This window comes from Vitis riparia, chromosome 11 (assembly GCF_004353265.1).
Source record: "Vitis riparia cultivar Riparia Gloire de Montpellier isolate 1030 chromosome 11, EGFV_Vit.rip_1.0, whole genome shotgun sequence".
NCBI lineage: Eukaryota > Viridiplantae > Streptophyta > Magnoliopsida > Vitales > Vitaceae > Vitis > Vitis riparia.
In genome coordinates this window covers 10,783,997-10,802,841 of record NC_048441.1, presented here as the reverse complement: position 1 = coordinate 10,802,841, position 18,845 = coordinate 10,783,997, and positions in this window count along the sequence as shown.

Genomic DNA, 18,845 nt, shown 5'->3' with positions numbered 1-18,845 from the left:
TTTCAAATTCTCAAATAGATTTTTATTTTATAAAATATTAAACAATAATTTTTAAAAACGGTTACTAATGCTTAACTTTTGTTTTAAATAGTAATTTTTTCAAAAGTAAATATATAAAAGCATTTTATCCACGGGTATGTATGAGTAATTTTTGTAAAATTATTATTTGATTTAAAAGAATTTAACGTAAAAGTAACATTGTTTTTTTGGTACAAGTGTTGTATTAGTTAAAAAAGGATTTAATATTAAGTTATGTTTGCTTCTAAAAATTGTTAAAATTATATTTGATAATTTATAAAAGGCTCCAAGAAAGGAAAAGGATTACTTAAGAAAAAATATTTAATTTAATTTAAATAAATAAAAGTACAAAAAATATTATGAAAAAGAGAAAAATGTTAAAAAAAAATGAAATTCCTCCACTAACTTTCTATTTTTTAAAAAAAGAATCAATTTCTCAATTATTTAAGTTCTGTTTAATAGCTATTTTCCAAAATTTCAGAATTCTTTTGGAAAACCGTTTTTGAAAAACAAAATTATGTACCATTTTTTCATTAGTTTTAGAAACATTCAATTATAAAAAATTACCAAACCCAAGACATGAAAAACAAAATATATAATTTTTTTTTTCTTTTCCCAATAAATTCAAGAGATGTTGGGAACAAGGCATTCATCAATTTTTAATTTAACAATAAAATTCATTTGATTAGTATCATAACAGAATATATATTTGGTAATTTTAATTTTTTTTTCTCCTATTTTAGAATATGAATAAAAATATATTCAATAATTTATTTTGTTAATTTTATCTACCAAAGTCTAAAAATAAAAATAAAAATAAAAGTAATTTCTAATTTTTTTTTAACTTTATAACTTTAGAAACTAAAAGTGCAAAAATACCCAACCTTAACTTCCTCTAATTTGTATACTCTAGAGGAATTAAAATATAATACATCTATTTTATTTTATTTTATTTAAAAAAAAATTCAATCCTATTAATTGTCGCACGTTTAGGGAAAAGGGTGTTGAGAGGAAGCTGCCTCACCTCTGCAAACATTTGACTTGTAGATGTGAAAAGCCAATGTGAATGTTCAATTGATCACAAATAAATATGTAAGTGACCATAGAATAAAACTATATATATTATCCAAAAGCACAAAAAGGGAATTATTTATAAGTAACGCGTGCCCAATAATGATTATTGTATGATGTAGTGCTCATAGGCCTAGAAATCCTAAATCCAAGGAATGTCATTAATAATCAACCCCCTTCTAACTAAATTATAACAAAAATGTTGGGTGCGCCGTGGTTAGATCCATCGAACCGACCGCGATCTTATATTAATCGCCGCATATACAAATAATTAATGTTGTATGTAAATAATAATTAATATGAATACACATAGTGGGGGTCAACCGCGGCCAATTAGGATAATTTTGGTCCAACCTTTCGATTTTTTTTTTTAATTTTTATATGTAAATTGTAGGACTTAGGATTTTGTTTGGATTTGTTGATGGGTGCATTGTATTTGTATATAACCATCAGTTCAAAGTTGGTCACCTTATTTCTTGAGTTCAGATGTATTGTCACTTTCGGGATTCGAAGAGGCAATGGCAGAAAGGGCTTATGAAAAAGCATTGCCAAAGTGCTTAGGGGTCCATTTGATGTGGCCAAAAAGTCTTCAAAAATGCACTTTTTCAAAGGAGAAAAAGGCCTGAATCATCCTTTACGCAACATTCAAGCAGCCATAAGTGGTTTTGGATGAAGGAGAAAAATGTAGGCTGAGGAATGAGGAAAAGATTTTGAAAATTTTTTATGGGAATTTTTCAACTATATGATTATTTTAATGCTCTGCGTGATTTTCAGAGATTTCCTATGTGGATTTGTGAAAACTCAACCATCATTGACCTTGTCAGAGCTGAAAATTTGCAAGCCATGAATTTCATATTTTCAAGGGCCTATGGTACTCACAACTCTTTCAAAAGTCTCCGTCCTCGTATGATGGTATTTTGAGTAATTTTAAAAATATAATAATTTTAAAATTATTTTCAAATTTACGAAAGTGGGAGGAATTCAATATTTAAATTTAAATTATCTTTTTTCAAAGATAGATCTGCTTAAAAAAATAAAGAATAAAATAAATTAAAAATAAAAAATGGTTTGTTTTTTTTTTTTTTGGCATTATCCTATTTTAAAAATGGTTTTTTTTTTTTTTTTCAAAAATGGGCCAAGTTGACTTATTCAATGTCGTGGGCAAGAACATAAAGTCAATGGAATACGCTCTTTTCCAAGAAAATAAAATGTCAAATCAATTATTATTGGGCAATGCTGAAACACTCATAACTTAGACTCCTTTTTCTTTTACCCCAAAGTTTGTGAGGAATTTAAGGGAATGTTTGGACGCACTTTTCTCTTCTCTAAAGCAAAACAAAAACACAAATTGTTTTTTATGTCTGTTCTTAAATATTGCGTTTTTAAAAAATATTTTTACTTATTTTTTTTATAATTATTTTTAAAAATAATTATACAAATGTATAAAATAATTAAAGATAAAGGATAAATCATCCCCACTTTAAAACTAACCCTTAATATTTTTTAACCTAAAAAATATCAATTTTAGACAAAAATATCCTATTTTTTCTTGTAAAAATAGTTAATTCTTTTAAAACATACATTTAAGTAATGAAAATATTGAAAGATATTTATATCCAAAATGATTTACTTTTCAAATTAAAAAATGAGATAGGTTAGTTTTATAAATTTTAAAAATTTTCATCTTTTTTTAATTAATTAATCTTAAAAATAAAGTATTGTATACAAAAATTATTTTTAAAACATATTAAAAATGGGTTTAAAACATTTCAAGTTTTTAAATAGATTTTTTTTAATAAAACATAAAATATATATATTTCAAAAACCGTTCCCAAAAATTACTTTTTAAAACGGTTTTTAAAAATAGTTACCAAATATACCATAATATTTTAGTATCATTTATTTTTAAATTAAGATTTATTTTTAAATATTTGTATGAGTATAAAAATATTAAACTTTAGTTTTTATTTAAAATTTGAAATTTGAGTGAAGGTTTTTACATTAATTTCTATATATAAATAAAATTAAATCTATTTAAAAATAAAAAACAATGTCACCTTAGTTAAAAACAAAATTGATAGTATACGTAGAACTTTATCAAATTTTAAAAACAAAAGAAATTAAAAAAATAAAAATTGTGAGAGTAATGCTATACATTCTATTTTTCTTCCCTTTGTTAAAATTTTTGCATCACTGTGCTCCAATTTTTTCTTAATTTTTCTTTGATAAATCAATAAATGGTGAAGCAAAACAAGTCACAGGTCTAGAAACTTGGTGGAAATTGCTTGAAATTAATCAAGATATGAAAAAATAAATAAATAAAATCCAATATGAGTAATTTGTCAATCAAGTTGGCAAATAAGCTAGCATGGGAACCCTAGTTTTGCAATGGTTGGTATGAGCGTGGTGGGGTCGTCCACTTCTGGTATGGGCTGGACCATGGCTCAATTTCAAATCCCTATGTGTTCTCATTTTAGGACGCAAGCCAGGGATGTTCCCACCCTTGTGAGAGGATGTTGGTTCATATGATTGATGGATGGACCACTATACTTGGGGCGGGGGGTGTGTAGGGCCCTAGATCTTATGAAGTACGATCGTACTTTAATTAAACAAAAAAAAAAAAAAATCTTTCAACTAAGAGGCTGAATCATCATGTGATTAAAATTTTTTTAAAAAAATAAATAAATAAAAAAACTACTTTTCAAAATTTATAACACTATTTAGTAATTATTTTTTGTTAGGTTTATTACATTTTACCTCCTAACCAGTTTTTTACCGTGTCTCTCGAGTTTAAAATTGAGTAATGTACCCTTCATGTTTTATAATTATGTATATTTCTTTTAATGATAATGTTACATTTTTTTGTTGAAAGCACATGTGCTCTCGCGTGATCGAGGGCAAAAGGGTCATTTTCTTTTTAAAATCCCAAACTCTAATCCTCTTCTCGATCGTTACTCCCCTGTCGTGGAATCCCCCAATTGTAGCCCACCTCCTCTTATTATTCCTTCTTTAGAAGCTTTAGAATCTCAATCCCACAAAATTGCTATTGAAACCCCACTCAAGTGTCATCCTCCTTATCCTTCAAGTGGAAATTTGTAAAATCCCTAAATAATTTCTCTAGTCCTAAAATCCCACATGGGACGCGTGACCTTGGATGTGACCACCTCGCCATGGTGGTGGTTGAAGCTTTGAATGATGCTAGAGTAGGGGAACAGGGGAAAGCGTGGAAAAGAAGAAAGAGGCAGAAATAAGAAAGAAAAACGAAGCAGAGGGAAAGAAGTTGGGTTGAAGCCCAACAAATTTCGACTAAATGAGAGCTTTACCTGGTAAGACTGACCAGGTTCATGGATTATTACTGGCCATCCTACTACTTTTTTTTTTTATGTGATTATTTTGCATTGTTTGTGAGTTTGTTCCGGTATGATCATGGTGACTCTCCATACATCACTTTCCTACCTTTCAGATTTGTATTTTAATGTTGAAGTTCATCTTTTCATTTTTTTTTTCTCTTTTTCCTTTTCTTATTCTTACAATGGTTTGTTGCGGCATGGTCTCATCTATTGTTCATATGGTTCTGTTTGGATATGTGCATAAATCTGGATTCATATCTCTTGTGTGATGTTTTAAGATTAATCGTTTATGTAACGAACCCATTCTTTTTCGATTCATCACTCATTCCACACCCGTTGTCCACATACCCACAAAACTCATACCATACCACCAGTTCATCCCACATCTGTATGCCTGCCAATCACTCTTTCCACCCATTTCTTTTCATTTCTTCCATCGCTCACTCCTCATGAACTCTTACCCATTTTTTTTTTCTCATGGATTCATAACCCTCATGCATGCCCACTTCGATCCATGCATGGCCACCCAAAGCTTTGATAAAGCCTCCGTCAAAATCCTTCTTTTAATAAATCCCAAGCTCAAGCCGAAAAACTCCATACTGGAACCTCATTACCAAGCCACCCATGGAGTAGAGAGATGGGAGATAAGCACTCAAGATCATCACCAATGTTAGAGGGAATCTGCAAACCGACACCTTTGTCGGATACTCGCCGTTGTGGCTACTCTTGTGGGTCATGGAGTTTTCGGTGCAGCTATTGGAGGCGAGGCTCAAAGTAGCGATAGAGAGGTAATAGTTCGTAAATGGTGGAAAACCGTTCTCTCCAACAGCTTTAGATCCATTATTCCTGATCACGCTCATCGCCGCCAGTGAAGTCTACAACTATGAGAAATGGAGTATATCGGAAAAGTTAAGAAGGGGGTCAGTGAAAGGAAAAGTGGTGGTCCCAAGAAGAAGCCTGTATCTCGCTTCGTCAAAATTGGTCTTCAGTTTCCAATTAGTCGTATCGGCAAATGCCTCAAGAAAGGTCGTCATTCTCAGCGTGTTGGAACCGATGCCCTGGTTTACCTCACTGCCGTGTTGGAGTGGCTGCTACTTTCAAAGCTCTAGTTGGAAGTGTATTGTTTGCATTGGAAGAGGTGACATCATGGTCAACTCATGTGGCATGTCTTTTTTTTTTTTTACTTCCGTTGTTGTGGTGCGAACTACAATGGGATGGTGTAAGAGTGGAAAGTGTAAACATTTTGGGTCAGGTGGTACATAGTAATGCTGCATGGATTCTTGATCAAATATGGGAAATTAGGCCATGAATAAGACTTTGAGTTTGATGACCTCCACTCACTTCACCACCAAACCCATTATTTATTTATTTATTTATTTATTTTTCTTTTTCTCACTATTTCCTTCACTTAAATATCATCCAACTCTCTTTCATGCCCGTGCAACCCACATTTCCATTTTAATTCTTCATTTTTTCTTTTTATATCAAATTTTAATTTTCCAAATTTTCAATATCCAAACTTAATTCTAAAAACCCCAAACTTCAACTTCTAAATATAATTTTCAAAATCCCAATTTTCAAAACTGCAATTTCTAAATTTAATTTTAAAAAACTCCAATTTCTTCCAAAAGTAATTTTCAAAACTCCAATTCCTAAATTTAATTTCCAAAATTCCAATTCTTAAATTTAATTTCTAAAACTCCAATTCTTAAATTTAATTTTCAAAAACTCCAATTCTCAAATAATTTTAAAATTTCCAATTTCTTTTAAATTTAATTTCCAAAACTCCAATTCGTAAATTTAATTTTCAAAACTCCAATTTTAAAATAATTTTCCAAAATTCTAATTTTTAAATTTATTTATCTATTTATTTTAAAATTCCATTCTCAAATAATTCTTCAAAATTCCATTTTCTTAAATTTAATTTTCAAACTTCCATTTTTAAATAATTTTTCAAAATTCCAATTCTCAAATATAATTTTTAAAACTTCCACTTTTAAATAATTCTTCAAAATTCCGATTTCCAAATTTAATTTCCAATTTTCACATTTATTTATTTAATCATTATTATTTTCGTTATTATTCTTATTTTATTTATTTATTTATCTAATTTTTTTAAAATTCCATCTTTAAATAATTCTTAAAAATTCCAATTTCCAAATTTAATTCCCAATTTCCGAAATACCAATTTTCCAATTTCCAAATTTAATTTTCAATTTCCAAAATTCCAATTTTTACATTTATTTATTTATTTTATTATTATTATTATTATTATTATTATTATTATTATTATTATTAAATTCCATCTTCAAATAATTTCCAAGTTTCCAATTTTCATAGTTCCAATTCTTAAATAATTTTCAAAATTCTAATTTCTTTCAAATTTAATTTCCAAAATTCTAATTCTTAAATTTAATTTTCAAAACTCTAATTCTCAAATAATTTTAGAAATTCCAATTTCTTTCAAATTTAATTTCCAAAATTCCAATTCTAAAATTTAATTCCCAGGACTCCAATTTTCAAATAATTTTCGAGACTCCAATTTTCAAATAAATTTCAAAAATCCAGTTTTCTTTTAAACAGTTTTAATTCCACTCCGATTATCAAATAATCTTCTGTTTTTCTTGATTTTACATAAGTAAGAATGAATTTTTCATAATTCCAAAATAATGGAATTTGTGAGACTTATTCATGCAAGATAAATAGGGCTTTGGTGGAGGCCCTAAATATAAGATTTCTCTTTTGATTGTTAATTGTTATGCCTAATAAATATTGTTTGATTTTTGTTCTGATCTTTGACATGCATACGATAATTTTATACTTGAGTTAACATTGTTTCCATGATAGCGCACTATTATTTGTTGCTAAGGTACGATCTCACCTACACTTTGCTCATTTTGATGCATGATTCGCTTTATTATTTGATTATTTCATTTTGGTATCCACTGATTTCCTTACCAATTGTCATGTTTGCTTCATCTCATTAGTAGAGACCCGTTTTTAGGGACTTAGAGGGGTGTTATGGTCTTTTATCGTACCTTCCCAATAAGTAACCTGACCCCGAGCCCAAATTTAGGTTTTCGTAGACCATCTTTTCCAAATAAGGAGTCACATTTAGGGTTTTCTTTCTTATTTTGTTTTTCCTTTAAAAATAAAACAAAAATAAGTGGCGACTCCAAGTCTTTCTTAAAAAAAAAAAAATCAAATTTTCACTAAATAAATAAATGAAAAGTGAGTTTTGCTATCGAATGGGAACGCATCGTTCAAAATGCGGGGTCTACACATATTTTTACAAATTTTTTCATTACGCATCTGAACTCCAAATCAAACAAAATTTAATGTATTAGATTTGTTAACAAGTCTAGTAATTTTTATAAATAACTTAAAACTCAAATAATGCTCCAATTAATAACATAAATTTATGGACAAAAATTGTTATAAAATGACTTTGTTCATTTCTCCTCCACATAGAATTATATTTTCCAATTTTTTTTTTCATTAGACAAATGAACTTTGAATTAAAGAAGACTTAATGCTTTAGATTTGATAACAAGTCTAGTAATTTTTAAAAATAATTTGACATTCAAATAGTGAACTCATTAATACAATAAATTTATGGATAAAAATCATTTCATAATAAATCTATTATTTCTTTTTAGTACATAATTATATTTTTATAAATTTTCTTCCTTAAGAAATGAAGTTCAAAATCAAGCAATGGTTTGAATTGAATTCATTAATGGGTTTAAAAGTTTTTTAAAGTAATTTTGAACTTAAAAAATAGATCTAATATCTATAAAAAAAAATAATAGATTAAGATTGATATATTATGAGTCATGATTATTGTTTTTCCTATATACACAACTAATTTTTTTAAATTTTCACACTACATAAATTGATTCTAAATTAAGCCAGACATATTAATAATTTAAATTCTTTAATGAATCTTTGAAATTTTAAGAATTAATTTGGAATTCAAAAAACATATCTAACTATAATTGTAAATTAAATCAAAATATTTCAAAATACTATGTTGGTAATTGAGTACTAAATATGTGTACATAATGAAAGACTTGTCTTATTTATGTGTTAAAAAAATTAAATTTTATTCATTATTTATTTTAAATAAAATATTATTAACTATTATTGTTTTTAAATTATTATTATTATTCATATTTAATAAAGAAAAATCAATTATTCATTTTACAAAGATGTTAATATCTATATTTTTCTAACATATACTACAATAGTTAATGATTTTATTATAATATAAATATTAATGTTTTACTAAAAACTATTTACTTTTAAATTTTTTTCTAATTACAAAAATATTTTCATTTTTTAACAAGACTTAAATTAAATTTAATTAATATTATATAAATGAGTTTAATTTTTTTTACAAAATCAAAATAAAAATTATTTTTAAAAACGAGTTTTTTGTTTTTTTTTTTTTTTGCAAACAAATTAACAAACACCCTTTTTTTATATATATAAAATACTAAAAAATTATTTCCATTTTTCAATTTAATTTTTTTTTTTAAAATAAGCATTAGAAAACATAGTCAAATGGATCCTAAGAGCTTGTTTGACCATATAATTAAAAAATAATTTTTGTTTTTAAAAATAAAAAATTATTTTTAAAAATTCATAAGAATTTCGGTTGTTGTTCTTCATTTTGGATTTTTAAAAACAAAGTAAAATAAACAATAGTTTTAAAAGACAAATAGAAATTTTTTCACTTTTCAAAAGTTTTTAGAAAAGTAAGGAAAATATAGAGGAATTAAAAAAAATCATAAAAACAAATAAAATCGAACATGATATCATTCTTCTTTTCTCTCTATGAATTGATTAAGGATAAAATTGTGATTATTTTCTGTGACAATGAGTAATATTATTAGGAGATTAAGTAGAAATAGTTCTTTCAGATCTCTTAGGTCTAATAATAGTTCTACATCTTCATCAGTTAATTCTGCACATACATCACTTGCACAAGATATTGTCTATAGTCAAGAAATAAATTTAGCACAAATAGAAAATCAATTACATAATTGGTCAATTCCTCACATGAAAATTAATACAATATATCAACAAGGAAATTTTGAAATTAGTCAAAATTATTCAATAAAAGCTGAAGAAAAAACTATATCTCTTAATCAAAATTTAGAAAGTCTTCAATTATTGAGTCAAAACTCTATTAATCATCATAGGAAGAAATTTAATTATATTCATATAGGATTAGTTCAAGTTGCAATAAAACCTTTGTTCCGTCTAGGACTAGATATTCCTGTTTTTGTTTGTTTAAGAGATGCTAGGTCAACAAGATTTACTAATTCTGTCCTTAGCATGATTGATTCAAACCTTGCCAATGGTCCCGTTTATTTTAATTGTTTTCCAAACTTTTCCATGAATATAAATGACCCAAGTATTCTTTCAAGTTTAACCCTAAACATTAAAACCAAAAATATGAATTTTGTAGAAGAAGCTCAAACTATAGCAATAATTTATAGGATATATTATAAAGTCATGACAACCCAATTAAATCCTAGAGTCGTATGTCAATCTGTCAAAGATGAAACATTATTATTACAATATAATCCTAATAATACTCAAGCCTTTGTTCCTAAAAAATTAAAATGGAATGAAATTACTCAAGGAGGTCAATGGGAATTAAAAGATTTAACTCTTCCAAAACCAATTAAACCTTTAACAACTCCTTCAAAAATTATACAACATACAGATGGTACTATTCAAGTAGAATTTAGTCCAGCCTCTAGATATTCATTTAGTCAAGATTTCATATCTGCAAGACCTTCTACTTCAAATCCTAGTCTAAATGGTGTTGATTTGACTCCAAAAATTCCTATTCCTGTATATCAGCAACAAGAATCTCCTCCTGCGTCGCCTACTCATTCTGATATGTATCCAAATCAAGTCAATATTATTCATAAGAAAAATTATAAAAAGACTCCTTTTACTCCTAATATAGAATGGATAAAATCAGATTATTTTGCCCCTTATAATAATATTAAAAGAGCTTATTTTCAATCATTTCCTCCTCAAACTAGAAATGCATTAAGAAAACGATATGAAGAATACATGAATCAAAAGAAAATTACTATTCCTTTTTTCTATTGGTTTTTCAAACTTAAAAAACAAAGAAAACAAATTATAACTTTAAGAGATAAAGAAGGACATCAATTAGCAATAAAACACTCAGAATATGCTCAAAAAAGAATTTTAACAATAACTTCAGAATTAGGTTCACAACCACCCTTAAATAATCATCAATTTAATTTTGATAATAATTCAATTTCTGCATCACCCTTCAAAATTTCAAGAACCAAAGATGAACAAAGTCCCATAATTTATAAGGATATTAGACAAGTTCAACAACAATTAAATTATACAAATCATTCTCTTCAACATCTAAATCAACAAACAACAAAAATTTCTAAATTTTTGTTTTCTTCTACCCTGGGAGGGAAGATAGGAGAAACAGAAACATTATCATCAAAATCCTTAAAAATTTCCTCAACTTTATCATCATCATCATCTTTATCATCATCATCATCATCTAAATCTTTAGAACAACCTTTCATTATTCCGATAAATGCTGCAAAATCTAATATTCAATTATCTTCACCAGCAGAAACAATGTTAAAAGAAATACAAATTAGATTAGACAAACTCAATATTAACGGTATTAAGAATCAAATTCAAACCATAACAAAAAGAAAACCAGAAATAAACAAATTAGAAGAACAATTCAAAATGTCTCCCGATTCAATAGAAAACCCTCCTGCAACAGTCAATGCAATTTCTAATAATTTTGTAAGTAGAAAAAATTATTATTCAAAACCCTCTTTTCCTGACGTTCAATTAGAAGATAGAAACTATCAATTAGCTGCTAGTTATGATGGTAGTAGTTTTTATGAATGGAATATAGATGGAATGAGTGAACATCAAATAATTAATTTACTTCATGAAATGATGATGGCTGCTAATGCTTATAGAATCAAAACTAGTAATTCTGACTTTCATGCTGCCGGTGTCTTAGTAATAGGATTCACTGGTTTACTTAAAGGATGGTGGGATCATTATTTGAGTCAAAATGATAGAGAATACATATTAAATGCAAAAAAGACAATAGTTAAAGAGGAAGGAACATCAGTCCAAACATATGAAGAAGATGCTGTCAATACATTAATATTTGCTATAACAAAACATTTTATAGGTGATCCAATCTATTTTCAAGAAAGAACTTCTGAAATCCTTAATAATCTTAGATGCCCAACACTTCAAGATTTCAAGTGGTATAAAAGATATGTTTTTGGTCAAAGTTATGACAAAACATGATTGTGGAAGTCATTATTGGAAAGAAAAATTTATATCAGGTTTACCCACTTTATTTGCAGAAAAAGTTAGACAAAGAATAAGAAATATTCATAATGGTAGAATTCCTTATGAGTCATTAACATATGGAGAATTAATTACTTTTGTCAATAATGAAGGATTAGCCCTTTGTACAGACCTTAAATTAAAAAGTCAAATGAAAAAAGAAAAACAAGATAGTAAAAAAGAATTAGGAAAATTTTGTTCTTATTATGGTTATGATTCAATAGTTGCCCCTTCAAAAAGAAAAAATAAACAAAATAAAATGAAAGGTAAAAAACCATACATAGAGTCAAAATTTCAAAAGAAGTTTGTAAAATCTACTCCTAATAAATCAAAAGCTTCAAATAAAACAACTTTAAAAAAGAAAACACCAACATGTTATAAATGTGGAAAAGTAGGACATTACTCAAGAGACTATCAATTAGAAAACAAGATTAATTCATTAGAAATAAGTGATAAACTAAAAAATCTAATGATAGGATTAATGATTGATAAAGAAAATGAAGAATCAAGTGAAAATTATGACTCAGAAGAAGAAGACAATCAAATACTAATAACACAAGAAAAATCAAGTGATGAGTCAAACACAGAAGAAGAATCAGATAATCAAAAGGATTGTGATGGTATTTGTGCATGCTCATATAAATCAATAAATGTGATTTCAAAATATTCAACAATTCATTTTAACATCATTATTCGAAAATATGTGCCTCTCATAAACTCAATATATTTTCAAATTTGGTATGATAAAGACAAAACTATTAGATATTTGTTTTATTCTTCAATAGAGATACTAATATTTGAATTTTGTCTACAGATGGAGCAAGAAAGAATTACATTTGGGAAATTTACTCTTCCAGTAATTCCTAAATGTAATCTGTCATTCCGAATTCATAAAGACATAGAAAGATTAGACAGATCACAAAATTGCATTTTAGACAATATCTGGAATGCAAAAAGTGATATTCAAAAGTTGGAAGCTTTAAATGCCTTATCTTTCCATTTTAAACAGTTAAATGATAAATTAGAAAGTTTTTCTAACCCTTCAAGTTCTGATATACATTGCACCCCAATGGATATAGATCTTGAAAATTTCATTTGCAGGGAAAAATCAGAAGAATCCAAAAATGCATTTTCAAAAGAATTTCAAAATGAATTTCAAAAAGAACTTTCAAAACCAAATGAAGATTCAAAACTTTCTCAAGAAAGCCAAGAATGTCAAATTTCAAGATTTTCATTTTTCAAGTTAAAAAATTTGGACCTTCTTGAAAGCATTAGACAGATGATATGTGAAAAGGCTAAAGTTACAGGAGAAGCAAAACAAGAGCATATTATGCAATTTCTTGCTGACTGTAGCACTTTTGGAATTACTATTCAAGGGATGAGCTTCACTTGGATTTCTTATTATGACAACACTTATAATAATTGTCCAAAGATCGATCCCTTGTGTAGAGAAATTCCATTAGAAAGGCATGACTGTAAGTGTGCTCTTACTTACAGTATTTGCAAAGCCAATATTGACTTAGAGAGTTATAAACCAATAATCATTAAATTCAACAATGAGTCAATAGAGCTAACTCATTCTTTTCTCATGGATTATGGAGTTCTTTATCAACTAATTTTCTCTCATCTTGATCAAACCGATGGATTTGGAAGAAAATTAGCAGTTTGTGTTTTAAATGCTTTCATCAGAGATTTCAAAGCAGTTGAACTCATCATAGAAAGTAAACCTCCTGAATGGTCAAATGATGGAGGAGTTTACCCTGCTCAACACTTCATCCTTCTAAAAGCCAATCAAAGAAAATATCAATTGTTCGGTACAGAGAGCCCTTGGCCTTGTACTAAATTTGTCCTCAAAAAACAAATCAGACATTGGAGGTCAAGAATGATTTCAAGAAACCTTGATGCTGAGATTTATAGTTCTTCTAACTATAATCTCATTTCTGAAGACAACAATCAAAAAATCATTTTTTCAATCTACCTTCCAGAAGTCCCTCTTCTTTTTCAAACTCAATTTACTTATCTTGTGGATAAGTACAAAAAAGAATATGTCCTTGAAGAAGAAGCCAGAAGAACTTTTGAAAAATATCTCTTAGAAATGCTCAATTAAGAGATATCAAGAATCTTTTGTACATCTATAAATTTACCCCCTTATGATTATCCAGTAAAAAAAAAACAAAAAATTAAGTATGAAAAGTCTGCAGATGTGAAAAACATGCAGAGATTGAAAAAAAAAAAAAAGTTTTTGTGAATAGTGAATTTCGTCTTTTACTATGACTCAAAAGTAAAAAACAAGAAGGACTCATTGGCCATGTGATGAGTCCTTCTTGCTTTTTACTTTTGAGTCATAGTAAAAGACGAAATTCACTATTCACAAAACACTATTCTTTTTTTTTTTTTTTTTTTACTGGATAAACACAAGGGAGCAGAATTTACAAAGATACAGATGTACAAAAGATTCTTGAAATCTTTTATTTGGATTGACCCATAGGTCCTCCGTAAAGGATAAACTCAAGGTCTACGTATGAATCATCTGATCAGACTGCATCTTCAGTTTCTTCCTTTTCTTGATCTCCAAACTGTTTGAGGGTTTGAATGAGTCCTTGACGATATTGCTCTAAATCAGTAGCGGCTGCTAATGAAGCTTGACATTTGCTTTTCAAAGTTAAGAATTCTTCTTGAGTCGGTCCTTGAGAAGAATTGGTTGAATCTTTTGAATTTGATGATCCTGGCCTTGTTGAAATTAATTACAAAACCTTCTGTTGACATACAAAATCATGATTGAATTTGTCCCACCATTTGATGTTGAACTCTCTCGAAAGAGATAATGGAAATGGAAGAGGTTGTTCTTACTTCTTGATAATATTCCATGAGAGAATCCATGGAATCCTTAATCTCGAACAGAAAGTCAGGAGTCTGGGCTGAGTGATAGCCTGATATGAAGTCTTGCTTTTGTAGAAGTTGAATTTTTCTTGAATTTCAGGAGGAAATAAGGAATCTAGTAGACCAAAGAAAGTCCACCATTTTTGAAACCAAGCAGGAAATTGGGTATTGCAATTTCTTGAAAATTGGATGAACCAAGAATGCTGGTAGCTCTGTAAATAAAACATATTATACCAAGCATCCATATAATCTATGTAGTTGTAGCTCATGGGATGAAAAGGTTGACTAAAGGCCTTGCAAGTGAAGGGTTTTTTATTCCAGTCTGCAACGGTCATGACTCTGAGAATTTGACATTTGGAAAAAACAATCCTCTGAGGATTGTTTTTGTCAGTGTTATGAGTAATTTCAACTGAATCGGTGTCGACCAAGATGAACTCATAGAATTGACGGGTTTTCAAAGGATCATTAGAATTGAAGTTGACTCCTTGAGGAAAGATGTAAGGAAGAATTTTAGGAATCTCTTCAAAATTGAACTCTGGCTCAATGAAAGCAATTTCTAAGGTTTTGGGTTTTTTGACATATTGACTAAAAGAAAATGAAGGAGAAGGAGACTGAGAAGGAGAAGGTAATGTTGAAATAGTGTTGGGGCTGGATTGTCTCTGAACAATAGTGTTTTTAGGGGTTGATTTAGAAGCTTGAATAAAACTTTTTGAAGGTTGAAGAGGAGGAAACTCTGGACTCAAAACTTGAAAGGAATTTGAAGTTTGTAAAGGAAAAGTAGGACGAACATTTGAAAAGTTTGAAATCATGGCATATGAAGCTTTTGTTTTCTTAGATGAGGAAGGAATTTGAGGCCTAACGGGAGTACCCATTAGGATGGAGAAGGATCCTTACCCTGCAAAAACTCCCGAGTAAGGAAGTCAGGAAGGGAATTAAACTCTCCTTTGATAAATTCGATTTCAAAATAAAAATTTGAAAGTAAAGCTTGCCATCTTGCAAAAATTTGTTTTGAAACCAAATTTTTAACATCTTTTTGTAAAATATCTTTTGCAGCTTTGCAATCAATTTTCAAAAGAAATTTTTTATTTATCAAATCACTTTGAAATTTTGAAATACATAAAACTATTGATAAAACTTCTTTTTTGACAATTGAATAATTTATTTGAGCGCCCAACCAGATCCCTGAATGATATCTAACTATATGCACTTGATTGTTATATTCTTGCTTTAGTATGCCTCCATAACCTAAATTAGATGCATCTGATTCTACAATGAGCAATGCATTTGGATGAGGGATGCTGATGCATGGTAAACATTTGACTCTTTGTTTAATTTCTTTAACCAAACTAGTATGCTGCTCAGTCCATGCAGGTGGATTTTTTCTAAGTCTTTTGTATAAGGGTTCACAAATGATTCTCAAATCTTTGAAGTAATCAGAAACATAATTTAAACATCCTAGAAATCTTTGCAATTGTTTTTTATCTTTTATTTCATCAGGAAATTTGTCAGCAAATTCTATTGACCTTTGAATCGGTTTTGTTTTTCCTTGAAAAATTTCATGTCCTAAAAATCTAATTCTTGTTTGAAATAATTTCATTTTTGGAGCAGAACAAGCCATTCCATTGGCTTTAATGACATTGAAAAACTTTTTTAGATGAACAAAATGTTTTTCTAATGAATCAGAAAATACTAAAACATCATCAATGTATACAATTATGAATTGAAAATGAGGATTGAAAATATCATTCATAATATTTTGAAATTTAGAAGGGGCATTTTTGAGACCAAAAGGCATGACATTCCATTCATAATGACCAAAAGGGACAGTAAAAGCAGTTTTGTATCTATCTTCATCTTTAATTTGAACTTGCCAAAATCCAGATTTCATATCAAATTTTGAATATATTACAGAACTATGTAGTCTTTTGAGTAAATCTTGCTTATTAGGAATAGGGTATCTTATCCATTGTAATACTTTATTTAAAGGTTTATAATTAATGACTAATCTTGGTGCTCCTCTTTCTATCTCAGCAGCATTTTGTACATAAAAAGCGACACAAATCCAAGGAGATTTTGAGGGTCTGATTAATTTCTTCTTTAATAATGAATCAATTTCTTGTTTACAATATTCTAAAAGTTTTTCATTCATTTGAATAGGTCTAGCCTTAGTAGGAATTTTAGATTCATCAAAGTTTTGAATGTAAGGCAGACTTATCTCATGTTTCTTTCTAGACCAAAAAGCATTTGGAAGATCATAACAAATTTCTTTTTGAAAAAGATCTTGAATCTCTTTTATTCTCTTTTGAACTTTTTCTTCTACAAGTTGTTCTTCTATCTTTTTATATTGAATTTCTTTAGATAGATAATTTATATGAGCTTGTTTTCTTTGAATTAAATTTATTCTTTTATTTATTGAATCACTTTGAACTTGATGTATTTCTTTTTTAGTTAAGGGATATATAAAAGGGAAGAATATTGTATTTCCTAATATTGTAGTTTTGAGACCTTCATCATTTACTTGAAAAGAGTAAAGTAATGTAATAAAAGGAGTTCCTAAGATTAAAGGTTCGTTCATATTTTGTACTAATATAAATTGAGTTCTAAAGCAATAATTATCTTGATATATATGAACATTTTGAAATTTAAATTCTATTTCTAATTTTTCTTTATTTGCAACAAAAAGTTCTTGTCCGGTTTGTTCATAATATTTAACAGGAATTAATCCTTCTTGAATACAATTCATATCAGCTCCTGAGTCTATTAATGCTACTATTTCCATTTCAAAATCTTCTACTATGAGTTTTATATTTGTATACCATCTTTGAAAGTCTATTTTTGTTATTGTATTTATAAATGATTCTATAGGAGTTTGTTTATTAGGTATAATTATTCTTGGTTCTTGATTATCAGAGGTTTCAGCAAAATCTTGTTTATATTGTATTACATTTCTAATTTGTTCATTTTCTTGTTTTATTATTTCATTTTCTATTTTTAATTGATTTATTTGAAGTTTTATTTCTTTTATTTCTTCTTCTAAGTCTTTAATGGTTATTGGTCTTTGAGTCTTTTTGAATCTATTATAAATTTCATCCATTGAATATTGTGTAGGTTTAATTTGAATTTTATTTGAATCTTCATTGAGAATTAAATTTTTCAAATTTTTTAAATAATTTCTTTGTGTTTCTTCATCTTGAATTTTATCTACTACATCAAAAAATATTTGCTTATCTACTTTTGAAGATATTACATTTATTGTTTTTGGTTTTTCTTTATTTTCTATTTTTTGTATTTCATTAATTTTTTTTATTGTTTTTTCTTCTATCTTTGCTTCCTCCACCTCTCCCGGGGCAGAAGGAAACAAAATTTTATTAAATTTTGTTTCACTTGACTTTTCTTTTGATTCTTTACTTGACTCTTCTTGATTTGAGTTTTGTTTTTCTAACAGTTTTTTTATTATGTGGAGAATTTTCTATTGCTTTTCTTGAAGTTTATGTTGCAATTCTTTTAAGGGGTTTCTTATATTTGAAAAACCAAAGGAAAAAGGGAATAGTAATCCTAACTTGTTGCATATATTTTTCATATTGTTTTCTTAAAGCATTTCTAACTTGAGGAGGTAGTTGTTGAAAATAATTTCTTTTTGCAGTATTTTCAGGAGAAAAATAATTTGCTTTGATCAATTCTACTTCAGGAACAAAAGGATTTCTCTTAATATATCTTTTTCTAATGATATTTATGTTTAAAGGAGATTTTTCATGAGAGAAAATAATTGACTCAGACTCTTCTTTAAAAAGAGGAATTTCCGGAACAAAGTTTGACATATTTTTTAGTTGATTTTCTATTTGACTCATTTCTTCATCTAATTTTGAAATATTAAGTTTTATGTGATGACTATAGAATGATGCAGATGATGATGCAGCAGCTAATGATGCAGCTGATGATGTAGTAAAGCTGATTATCTTATATGAAGATCTTTCTAAATCATATGTAGAATTATTTAATGCAGATGCAAAACTATTATGGGACCTATATGTTTAAAAAGTTAAACTTTATTCATCATTTATTTTAAATAAAATATTATTGACAATTATTATTTTTAAATTATTATTTATTCAATTTTATAAAAAAAAT